A 12528-nucleotide genomic window follows, 5' to 3' on the forward strand; every position below is an offset into this window, starting at 1 on the left:
GCTGCCAAACAGCTGTTTGGCGGCAGGAAGCGCTGGGATGTAGGCAGAGGACCAGGGACGCAGTACGCTTAGGGGGTAGGGGTGGGGGTGCATCAGTGCAAGGACTTAGAATTATCAGGCAGAGCTGTTGCCTACATCAGCTGGAAGCCAGCACTATTTGGGGCTTATAGCACCGTACTTTAGCTACACTAGTTTGTGCCACTGCAGCTATACTAGGGCTGAAATCAGGGCAAACAACGTTAAAGAAAGGTCCATCAGTTCCCCTGAAGTTGTTCTCTAGTCTTCACTGTGCTCTGAAGTCTCCAAAATAAGGGCCCGGTCTTGCACCGTTTCAGTCAATAGGGAGTGTTGCCACTGACTTGAATAGATGTAGAGTCCTAGAAGAGCAGGCCGGCCCAGCATGGGGAGGTGTCAGAGTAAGCAGTGCTCTGGGTTTCCTCTTACTGTAGCTCAGCGAATACTAGCTCACATGGCAGATCAGCCAGGAATGGCCCCACTGGAGTGCAGTTCCCTTTAGGGCTGGCTGGCTGGCTGGCAACCTTTAAGGGCCCACAACAAAGCTCATTGAAGTCAGGGGAAAAGACCTTCCTTGACTACAATGGACTTTGAATCAGGCCCTAGAAGAGCCAACTCTCCCAGTTAACTGGGAGGTTTTCAGTATACTTCAGTCTACAGATACAGGCGGGGGGCACACTCTTCCAGCCTAGCAGCAGGCCTTGGAATGGAATCACAAGGCTATATAAGAGCTTCACCGTGCTGGAGGCAAGTGACAAGCCACCCGTACCATTGCAAGGCAACTCGCAGGCTGAAAGAGAATGTGCCACACAGCTGATCTGCAGAATGCCGGTCCAAACCCTTTGTATGCAACGCAGAGGGGCCACTCTAATCCAATGGCAGTAATTCGCTGGCTGGAGTGCCCATGCTAGCCTCATCCTTCAAGGGCACCTAGCCCTAGCTTAAGAGCCAGTTGTCAGTTTGGTAGCTTTGTCTGAGAAAGTTGGGGATCAGAGGAGCGATTTATTTCCCCTGTAAATAAAGGCCACCTGAGAACATTTTTATCTGTTTATTAAGTTGGGTAGGGGGAAGAGACCCTAAAACCTTGGGATCCCCATGCCCAAATCATAATATAGGATTCCCCCTGCTCACTGTTGCAGAGCAAAGCAAATCCTTCCTCCCTCCACTCACCAGGGTCTCTGCCCACATACAAGTTGGGGGTGGGGAAGCTTCTCTCTCACCCCCACAAAAGAGCAATCAGTTTAACCATGTGCATGTCTGAGAATGGCTTTAAATCTCATCACCCATTTGTACCCCTGGGTGAACCTTAATAGCCAAGTTATTGGCCTTTCCCCCCCCTCAAATCTCAGGTTTGTCATTTTCAGTGCTGAAAGTGTCTGCCACCCTCCAGCCTGTCCCGTCTCTGCTCTGCGTTCTCCAAGATAGCCACGGAAATGCAGCACGGTGCCCTGGTCCTCAGCCCATACTGATGGATTTGCAAAATGCCACTAAAATGGATACAAAATCTCACCCCGCATTGCCCATGCATAGGCAGAAGCAGCTTCTGCCAATACTTGTATTGTTGCTGGCCTCAACGCTTGCACTGATTTCCAATTATTCGTTTTGCAGTCACACTGAGAGGCCCCAACTAAGATAAGGGCCCAGTGGTAGGAGTTGTACAGACCTCTAAAGAAAGAGCCCCTGCCCCAGGAAACCCTCAGTGTCATCTGACAAGACAAAGTGGGGGAGGAGAAACTGAGGTGAAGTGACTTACCCAAGGTCACACAGCAGGGCAGTAGCAGAGTCAGGAATAGCATCTAGGGCTCCTGTATCCCAGGCCCCAGCCCTGACTATCCAACCACACGGCCTCTAAGTGCTGCTGCCTAAGGGTCTCTCAGAACATCCTTCACCGAGCAATGGTGGAGCTGATGGCACAGTGGGGAATGTTTTTAGTGAGAAGCCGTACGGTTACGATGCCGGGGGATGGCTGCGTTGTTTATTGACTACCCAGAAAACAGGAATTAGATGCACCCGTTATGTTACCCTGACAGGCCAGCCTCAACTAGTGCAGAGTTCAGGCCGTTGAGGGTTAAGTCTGCTGCTGCCCGTCCCTTGACTCACCAAGCTTTTCCCTGGCACTACAGCACACCTGCGGCCTCTGACCAGCTCCAGGGTAGGCACTGCCCTCCCACTATGGGACCTAGACGCGATGGGCCAGATTCACAGACTGTAATTGACTCCAACCATGCTCAACCAGTTTGCATTAGCTGAGAGAATTTGGCCCAGGGTCTGAAGCTGGCTTGACAGCATTTGCAGCAACCATGGCATCATCAAGAACTGAGCATTTGAGGGAGGAGGAAGGCAGAGAGCCAGCAGGGAAGTGGCCAAGCCAAGCATTGCATAACAGTGGTATGTGTTTTTGTGCACATGCCTGACATACCCTGTGCTCTAGTTGGCCTTGGAGACTGCGGTCCCCACCCCGAAGGGGTTAATATGTAACTCCACACACTGTCCTAGCGGGTGCATGACGACATCAATACATACATATATGTGTTCAGTACAAACATGTGAAGTCACTGTCGTTGGAGGGGGCTGCAGTTGTCACATCTTAGCCAACTCCTGGATGTTTGCACAACATGAGAACCGCCCCATTCCAATAGCTGCCAGTTACACAAGCCTTTCGCTCAGCCAACAAGCTTTCCCTGTTCTCTGGCCCAGGGTATGTGCTTTCCCTGCACACACAGGGGCCAGAACAAGAGGAGGAATCACATGTGAACAGCATAAGGGGGTGTGGGCTCCTCAGCATAATGTAAACAATGATGGGAAGGATGTTAAATGCTGGAGGCTGGGGCTATACTCTGAGTCTGTGCCAGGTGAGCAAAAATCAATGTCACATTCTTCCCTGAGCTCTTCAAGGCTGGCGGCCTTTCAAGGTGTGCACAGAAACCCAGAGCAGGTTCTGTTCCTCGTGTGCACATTGAACAGGCTGAGGGGGCCCTCTGTCTGTTCAACAGAGAACAGCTGTCTGGTTGGTGCTTCTCCACCAGTGACAAGCCCACACTGGAGTTTTAACCTCATCCTCCCGCCAGGGCAGAGTCTCTGCAGAGAAACATGCAGGTCATTCTATGGCACCGTACAGCCAGTGAGAGTGGAGTAGGTCCACACAGGAACTCAGTGGAAATCAGCTGACAGTAGAAAACACTCCACTGAAAACAGGAACGGAACATTGTTTTTAACTGGTGGAACTGGCCAAAGTTTCTCAGCCAAAGTGCCTCCGAGGTGGCTCCACCCCCCTCCAGGTAATTTCAAAACAATGTACATAAAAAACCAAAAGCCTTTCAAAGGTTTGAAATTCTGTGTCTCTCCCTATTATCTGTGCCACTGAGTGCAATAGAGGCCATGTCTTCACTGCCAAGTAAGGCAGGTTTTTACAAAGAGATCACTAACTTGGGTCAGCTCTTATCTTGATGCTGGTAGTTGAGATAAACCCCAGGTGGAGGGAGCATACTGTTGACCTTGACTAGCTACATCAAGGTAAGAACTACCTGTGTCTTGTTTCCTCTAGGATTTTACAGCAAGATAGTTAACTTGCATTATTTATCTTGCTGTAAAACACACCTTTTTTGGCAGTGAAGACATAGCCAAATGGGCTGGGCTTGTCTTCACTAGGAAAAAAGTATGTTTAACTCAAGTTAAAATCCTAGCAAGGACAAGGTATCTTGTAGCTCTCACAAGAGTTAGCAGGTTAAGATAAATTAAAAACGTCTCGTTTTTGCTAGAAGTGTCATAGCCATGTCAGTCCTAGGATATTAGGGACAAAGTGGGTGAGGTAATATCTTTCATTGGACCAACTTCTGTTGGTGAGAGAGACAAGCTTTCAAGCCACACAGTGCTCTTCTTCAGGTCTGTGGTCTATGTAGCTCAAAAGCTTGTCTCTTTCACCAACAGAAGCTGGTGCAATAAAAGATATTTCCTCACCCACTTTGTTTTTGCTAGGTGTTTAACTCCAGTTAGCTAAAGATAAAGATAAAAACCCCAGAGACCCAGCAAACAAACAGAAGTTGAAAAAAGATGTTTGGTTGACTTTTTTGTGGCGAAAAAAGGAATTTCCAACCAGCTCTAATAACTGGGTAGCAATTTTCATCTGTACTAAACAAATGATAAGGCCTGTTCATATTATTTATAAGGGTAGCACCTAGAGGCCTCAGCAGACATCAGACCCCACTGTGGTAGGCATTGTGTAAACACGTTGTAAGAGACAGTCCCTGCCCCAAAGAAGTTACTATCTAAGCTGACAAAGGGGGAAAGAAGCACAGAGTGGTAAAATGACTTGCCCTTTCACATAGCAGGTTAATGACAGAACTTGGAATAAAACCCAGGACCCTTGGTCTAAGGCCCTGTTTACTAGACCACACTGCCTTCTAAGCACAAGGGCGTAAATTATTATTTCTTTCAATGCATAGATTTTCCCTCCCCCTCTGCCTTAGTTCTGGGCACTTTGATACAGTTTAAGATACAATAGCCACACAGTTCCACTCCAGACATAACGGGAATCTCCTGCAGCAGGCCTGCTAAGAGATAGAGCAAATCTGGGAAGGTTAGCAAATCTAGGGTCTGGCAGACCAAGGGTCAGAAGCAAGTTCCAAAGGCAAGATGGCTTTATTGGGAATGCCCTGTTAGCAGGCCTCTCATTTAAATTGAAGGGAACCACCTTGAGCACCTCCACTGAGAGGTGGGGGCCTAGCCACCCCTACCTCACACTTAGACCACTGATGAAGCCCTGTAAACAGCTCTGGAGAGCAACCTCTCTTCTGTACTTCTCTTAACAGCACACTCAGGCAGTGTAGTGCTGCCAGTTTAAGGGGCATGACCTTAATTTAGGGTCCCCCCAGACAGGGACATGCGGTTAATGCAAAACACATGAATTCTACACTGAGGGATCCTTTGCATTAACACCACATCACTTTTCTCACTGAAGATATGGACCTGCGAGCAGAGATACTGGAATCCACAACGGACACATGTATGCATATGTCATGTAGCTGTTCCAGGGCAGATAATCTGTGCTCCAGATCTCCCTAGTGGCACACTTTCCACCAGAGATCTGTGTGTAGCAAGTCCTTTCCAACCCTCACACGTCTGTGTATAGGGCAGCCAGGACCCTAGAGGCCTATGCGCTACTTCCTTCTCACTTAAACCCCATTGTGAAGGCTGAAGGGATACATAGGTCTTGTTCTGACCCTCTGTGCCAATGTCACCCCTTGAATATGAGTTGGTCACACAGCAAAGGTACCCAGCTAGGCCGTGGTATGGCCAGAGCCTCATGCGTCTCAACACACCAGCTGGAGATCCAAAGGTGAGGATGGAGCGGGGCATGCTGAACATTCAAAATGAAAGTGATGGAATTGCTCCTACAGAGGCATTTCGCCTGACCCAGTACTCTACAACCAGAAGAAGGGATGGTCCAGCTGTTACTGGCCTGGCCTGAGAAACCTGGGTTCAGTTCTGTGCTCTTGGGCAAGTCACTTAGGTCCAGATCTTCAATGGCATTTAGGTGCCGAAATACTTTTGAGGATTTGGGCATATGCTCTCTGTGCCTCAGTTTCCCATCTGTAAAATGGGGATAAAAAGCACTTGCCTACAGCACAGGCATGTTGGGAGGATAAATACAGTAAGAATTATGAAGTGCTCAGATGCTATGCTAATGAGGAGCACATAAATACCCTGGATAGAATGACTCAAGTTACCATTACGAATGAGATGTCCTCGAACCACTCCGCACCCCTGCGTGGCTCTGGCTTTAAGAGCCACAGTCTGTTCCATCAGCCACAGCTCACTTACAGAGTTATAATGGGTTCTACTTTTCTGTTATCAGGTGTGTCTTGGCCTCACTTTCCCCTCCGATCCACATTCTTCCTCTCGGGGCAGGGGCAATTTGGGTCTTTTAGACTTTGGCTCTCTGGATAAAGGAAAACTTCCCTCCTTTTGCAGAAGTCCAAAGAGTACGAAACAATTCAAAATGGTCCTTTTGCCCTCACTGTGCTCAACAATTGCAAAGCCTGGCAATTGCTGCCGCGATCAGTAATAAAAGCATTGGGAGAAGCAGCTCCTGCCTACCTGGGCAGTATGGGGGTTGGTTTCTCATTCATTTTAGGTTTGTTTGGTTTTTTTAAACAGAGACATTTGAGGCACTGTTGGAGGGGAGCATAACTAGGCTCGGGTGCCACAGGAGGCACAAGGGCAAAGTCTGAGGCCTTTCAGTCCATCAGGAAGTGGCCCTAGGACTATGTCTATACTGGGGATTTGTCCAGATTCCAGCAACTGGTGGACAACATCACACCCGTGCAGATGCATGGAGTAGACAAGGAAAGCTGTGATTTTCACTGGTGGATCTTACTCACAGTCTATATTAGGCCTAGTAACACACACTTTAGTGCAGCTTATTGTGCGGTTAGAACAGAATAAAATGAAAAAAAAAAAAAAAAAAGGTTTGCAGCATTGATATATTTGGTAGTTCCCACCCCTCCACCCCCGTAAACCTCTTCCCCCAACTAGCACTCCCATGAGCAATTACACCAGACAAGGGGATTGTTCCTGAAGCAACCAAACAAACTAGAATCTGAGGGAAGAAGTCATATGCATGAAGTCATGTGCACAAGTCCATGGGGCCAGATGCATTGCATCCAAGAGTGCTAAAGGAGTTGGTGGATGTGATTGTAGAGCCATTGGCCATTATCTTTGAAAACTCATGGCGATCAGGGGAAGTCCCGGACGACTGGAAAAAGGCTAATGTAGTGCCCATCTTTAAAAAAGGGAAGGAGGAGGATCCTAGGAACTACAGGCCAGTCAGCCTCATCTCAGTCCCTGGAAAAATCATGGAGCAGGTCCTCAAGGAATCAATTCTGAAGCACTTAGAGGAGAGGAAAGTGATCAGGAACAGTCAGCATGGATTCACCAAGGGCAATTCATACCTGACTAATCTAATTGCCTTCTATGACGAGATAACTGTGGATGAAGGGAAAGCAGTGGACATGTTGTTCCTTGACTTTAGCAAAGCTTTTGACACGGTCTCCCACAGTATTCTTGCCAGCAAGTTAAAGAAGTATGGGCTGGATGAATGGACTATAAGGTGGATAGAAAGCTGGCTAGATTGTCGGGCTCAACGGGTAGTGATCAATGGCTCCATGTCTAGTTGGCAGCTGGTATCAAGTGGAGTGCCCCAAGGATCGGTCCTTGGGCCGGTTTTGTTCAATATCTTCATAAATGAGCTGGAGAATGGTGTGGATTGCACTGTCAGCAAGTTTGCGGATGACACTAAACTGGAAGGAGAGGTAGATATGTTGGAGGGTAGGGATAGGATACAGAGGGACCTAGACAAATTGGAGGATTGGGCCAAAAGAAATCTGATGAGGTTCAACAAGGACAAGTGCAGAGTCCTGCACTTAGGACGGAAGAATCCCATGCACTGCTACAGACTAGGGACCGAATGGCTCGGCAGCAGTTCTGCAGAAAAGGACCTAGGGGTTACAGTGGACGAGAAACTGGATATGAGTCAACAGTGTGCCCTTGTTGCCAAGAAGGCCAATGGCATTTTGGGATGTATAAGTAGGGGCATTGCCAGCAGATCGAGGGACGTGATCGTTCCCCTCTATTCGACACTGGTGAGGCCTCATCTGGAGTACTGCGTCCAGTTTTGGGCCCCACACTACAAGAAGGATGTGGAAAAGTTGAAAAGAGTCCAGCGGAGGGCAACAAAAATTATTAGGGGACTGGAACACATGAGTTATGAGGAGAGGCTGAGGGAACTGGGGATGTTTAGTCTATGGAAGAGAAGAATGAGGGGGGATTTGATAGCTGCTTTCAACTACCTGAGAGGTGGTTCCAAAGAGGATGGCTCTAGACTGTTCTCAGTGGTAGCAGATGACAGAACAAGGAGTAATGGTCTCAAATTGCAGTGGGGGAGATTTAGGTTGGATATTAGGAAAACCTTTTTCACTAGGAGGGTGGTGAAACACTGGAATGCATTACCTAGGGAGGTGGTGGAATCTCCTTCCTTAGAAGTTTTTAAGGTCAGGCTTGACAAAGCCCTGGCTGGGATGATTTAATTGGGGATCGGTCCTGCTTTGAGCAGGGGGTTGGACTAGATGACCTCCTGAGGTCCCTTCCAACCCTGATATTCTATGAAACTGTGAAAGAAGACACAGAGTAACTTGGTGGATAGCAGGTAGTCCCTGGGCTCTTCTTTGTCATGTAAAGTGAGTCAAGCCACCCTACAGAAGGTAGCTGCAGGAAGAGGCAGCTGTCCTGCTGGTGGTTAGACTGGGGCAGAATTCACTGACGCATCCTATTCGTGGTGAGTTCTCAACTGCATATTCTTAGGAGTTTGGTGCAGGGCTGGAACATCACAAAAGGTTCAACTGGGACATTAGAACACCGCTTTGGGCAATCAGAGTGGCAAGGGCACATTGTGACTGAAGTAACAGGGCCTTGCCTGCCCCTGGTAAGCCTGTCTATGAGATAGGCCAGGCAGGTGAGGTAACAGATTTGATTAGACCAGTTTCTGTGGGTGAGAGAGACAAGCTTACAAGCCACACAGAGCTCTTCCTCAGGTCTGGGAGAGGTGCTCACTTCTCAGGCACTTCCCTCTGGGCATAGGTCACTAACTCAAACACAGACCAGTCCCTCTGCTCACCATGTGCTATAGCTCCCAGATGATTTCCCCCCTCACCATGTGCTATAGCTCCCAGATGATTTTCCCCCTGACTTCTCTCAGTGCTGTAGGGAAAGCACCAACTTCAGCACAACCCACCTGTTTTCTGTAGCTCCTCTCCAACTGAGCCACTTGCTAAGGTGTGCTGGCTTTTGTAATCATTCCATCCCTGCCCAGCTGGGTCTGATAATTGACCAGGGTTGGCTGGCCCCAGGTCCCCTTACCCCCTTTGCCTGGCCATTAAAGGGCTGACCACCCTGTTACACCAGAGTTGTAATTAATGCTAACAAAAATGTTAGAAGGGATATTAATTAAACCTAATTTTTCTGGGCTAAAGTTAATCCAGAACTAGTAGAGCTCAGCAGTCACAGATTTCAAGGCCAGAAGGGACCATTGTGATTAGCTCACCTGATCTCTAGGGTAAGACCTAAACTGCGGGGAAGGTTATTCTAGCTTTGCCTCCTTTGTGATTCTTACACCTTCTCCTGAAACATCTGTCTGAGAAAGGATACTGGCATGGCTGGAGCCTGGACCTCAGGTCTGATCCAGGCTGGCAAATCCTTCGTACGGAAAACACCAAACGCAGTGTAGATGTTACTGCAAACAAATAACAAATCTGATGACTACCATTACCACTACTACTAATCCACCCTCTCAGGCCCCAACAGTTTATGCATAGAGAAAAGATGAGAAGCCAGTTCACTATTCCCTGTAGTTCATTAAAATACCATCCTTCATCTTTCAGACAAGACGATCCGTCGCAGAAAGAGACAATCATAACTCATTTGTTGCACTTGTTAAATGGAAGGAAAAGCTTGGTTTGGGTTAGTTCCAATGCTGTGTCAGCTTGTATTTTATCTGAACTGTTTCATTCATTCCCTATACAAAGTATGCCTGTCACCCGGTACTTAAAGCCCAAACCTAAAGATGAAGACAGCTGCGGAGGTAGCGGTATTCCTGCAAGAGTTCATAGACTGTAATGCAATAAGATTTCTGAATGGAAAGCATCCTGCAGTACAATCTGTGGCTCTACATGTCCCAAAGCATAACAGCCCATATCTGCTAGTAGTGTTCCTCTCAACTGTCCCTCCTTCCATTCCATCCCAGTTACCTACGTTCCAGACCAACCTGGTGTCTCCTCACTTTTGTTGTGGTAAATGGATTACATCAGAAATGCAGAACTCCGAGGTTATAGTCATTCATATTAAAGGAAGGGATTCATGCAGGACGCAGCTGTCAGTGTCCTGCATGAATGATTTATTTATGCGCCTCATTTTGGATCTTTGTCACACACTGCGTTCTATGTTTGGGCCTTGGCAGGCAGAGGGGTATGACTTGGGGGGGTATAGTTCTGCCCTGGCTGGATAAAGAATATTGGGATAGAACCTTGAGTCCAGCTGAGCTGAGCTTGGTGCAGGGCTCCAGGAGGAGAGTAAAGGTGATGTTCCTCCACCTCTCAGCTCCCCTGATCCTAGACAAAGATGAGGGGGGGCCAGTTCATTCCCTGGCTTAAGCTGGAACAGCTTCAGGGCTGCTTTAATTTACACTGGCTGGTAACAGCCCATTCGATTGCAGCCTAGGATAGTTAGAGTGCAAGTCACTCTCACCACACTCCCAGCTGATCCTTGTCATGCCCTCAGAATGCTCCCTACTCCAAGGACACCAGAAACATGTGACTACATTAGACAGGATAAAAAAGATGAAGGCTATAAACCCCCAGGCTTTGCTTCAGGGAATGAGCCAACTAGGAAATGGCAGAGGTCAGGGAAGCAACATGAGCTCTGGGCAGATTGTTCCATAACTGTTCACTACAGGGATTCTTACACCTTCCTCTGAGGCATCTCATGCTGCCTTAGGCTGTCAGAGACCAGAGCTGTGTGAATAAGGACTTTACACGTGAAATGTTAACAGTGGTACAGCTGTATTGGTGTCGTACTTCAGTGTAGATGCTACCTGTGCTGATGGGAGGAGTACTCCCTGAGAGGAGGTAGCTAGCACTGTGTACACCCAGGGTTAGGTGGGCTTAACTACACCACTCAGGAGAATGAATTTTTCACACCCCTGAGAGATGTAGTTAAGCCGACTTAATTTTCTAGTGCAGTGGTTCTCAAACTGTGGGTCGGATCCCTGGGGTCGCCAGGGCTGACTCAGACTTGTTGGGGATGGGGCCAAAGCCAAAGCCTGAGCCCCACCGCCTAGGACTGAAGCCAAAGCCCAAGGGGCTTTAGGGGCTCAGGGTACAGGCCCCCTGCTTGGGGCTGAAGCCCTTGGCCTTCAGCTTTGCCCCCACCCCCTGCCTGGGATGGTGGGGCTCAGGCTATGGCCCTGCCACCCGGGGCAGCTGAGCTCAGGCTTTGGTCCCCCCCTCCTGGGGTCGTGTAGTAATTTTTGTTGTCAGAAGGGGATGGCAGTGCAATGAAGTTGGAGAACCCCTGTTTGAGTGTAACCCAAGCCTAACACATTTTTCAGTTTTTCTGGCTGTTTTGAATATTGTTTTTAAAAAGCATTTGGGGTTGACTGGAGACAAGACAATATTTTGGCAAGCCAAAAAGGAAAAAAAAGGAAAAAAGAATCATATTGGGTCGAAGGCAACACTTTGTTCGACCCAAAGTGAAATGTCTTGTTTTGTTTTTGAGCCTTTTTTAAAGGGTTTAAAATAAATTAAAAAAAACACTTGAAGTAAATATTGACATAAAAAGACATTTCAAATAGAAAAAAAATCAAACGGTTTGTTTGGAAAATGTTGAAATGAAATGCGCTGTCGTTTTCAGGTGTGTGTGTGTGTGTGTGTGAAACAATTTGGCAGATTTGACAGGAATCAGTGAAATGTTTCGGTTCACCTGAATCTGCATTTTTTTTTGGTGAAAAAGGGTTTTGGGTTGAAAAAGTTCACCAAGTTCTCTCAGAGACAGGATAACAGTGTTGATGGACCTGTGGGCTAAGTCAGTATCACCAATTTCTTCTTGTCAAGCAGGAAGGTAGATGGCTCAGGTTACTAATGGACTTCCATCTCTAGGTTATCCATTCAAATGCTGCCCAGGCTAGAGCTGGGGCATACTGGCAGGACATTAGAGAGAAGCTGGAAAAGCTGAGCTGTAACTAGACTTTATTCTCCAGTTTGGTCAATCTGGTGCTTTTAAAAGAGTGATACAGTCACTTTAGACCAGAACCCGGAATTGTCTGAGAAGAAGCTGCATGGAAGGGGCTCTGGTGTGATCGTTCATGCAAAGGCTACGGGTAATCTTACTGGATTCTACCAGAATGCATTTTATAGCAATTGTACACGGCATTGTTATGAGCATAACAGAGCACTCTTGCTCAGGAAGGCTAATAAAGGTGGTCTAATTAAGTTTTCAGCGAGGTACCCTTTCGTGGTCTATTGGTTTGGCCATTTCAGTCTTAATAGCACAGCAGCGGCATTGTGCTGATATGATTGAACAATTAGAAAAGAAAGACCCATCCCATTAGTGGCTTGGGCACCTAGCGTGCAGGCGTGAATTCGTGTTGTACCTTGATTTCCTGCTCCTGGCGATGATGAGTCTGACCCAGATGCCCATGGGTCCTTTAGTTCCCAGCTTGAATCAGCATCTTGTCTCCATTAGGGATTTTTGCACTGCTGGAATGTACAGTAGTTAGAATGTTAAGACTGGCTCTGCTTGTTAAAATGATCAGCTCTCTCCAAGGCTGGGGCAGTGCCATGGGCATAGCCACGATTGCCGGGGCACCTGCTGGTAAAGGAACACCCCTCCTGCATCCTCCCACCAGTCCATGGGGGTTTATCACATGGGTCCCCTCCACCAGCCACTGCACGAGGCAGAGGAGAC

Source organism: Lepidochelys kempii, chromosome 6 (genome assembly GCF_965140265.1).
Source record: "Lepidochelys kempii isolate rLepKem1 chromosome 6, rLepKem1.hap2, whole genome shotgun sequence".
NCBI classification, from domain to species: domain Eukaryota; kingdom Metazoa; phylum Chordata; order Testudines; family Cheloniidae; genus Lepidochelys; species Lepidochelys kempii.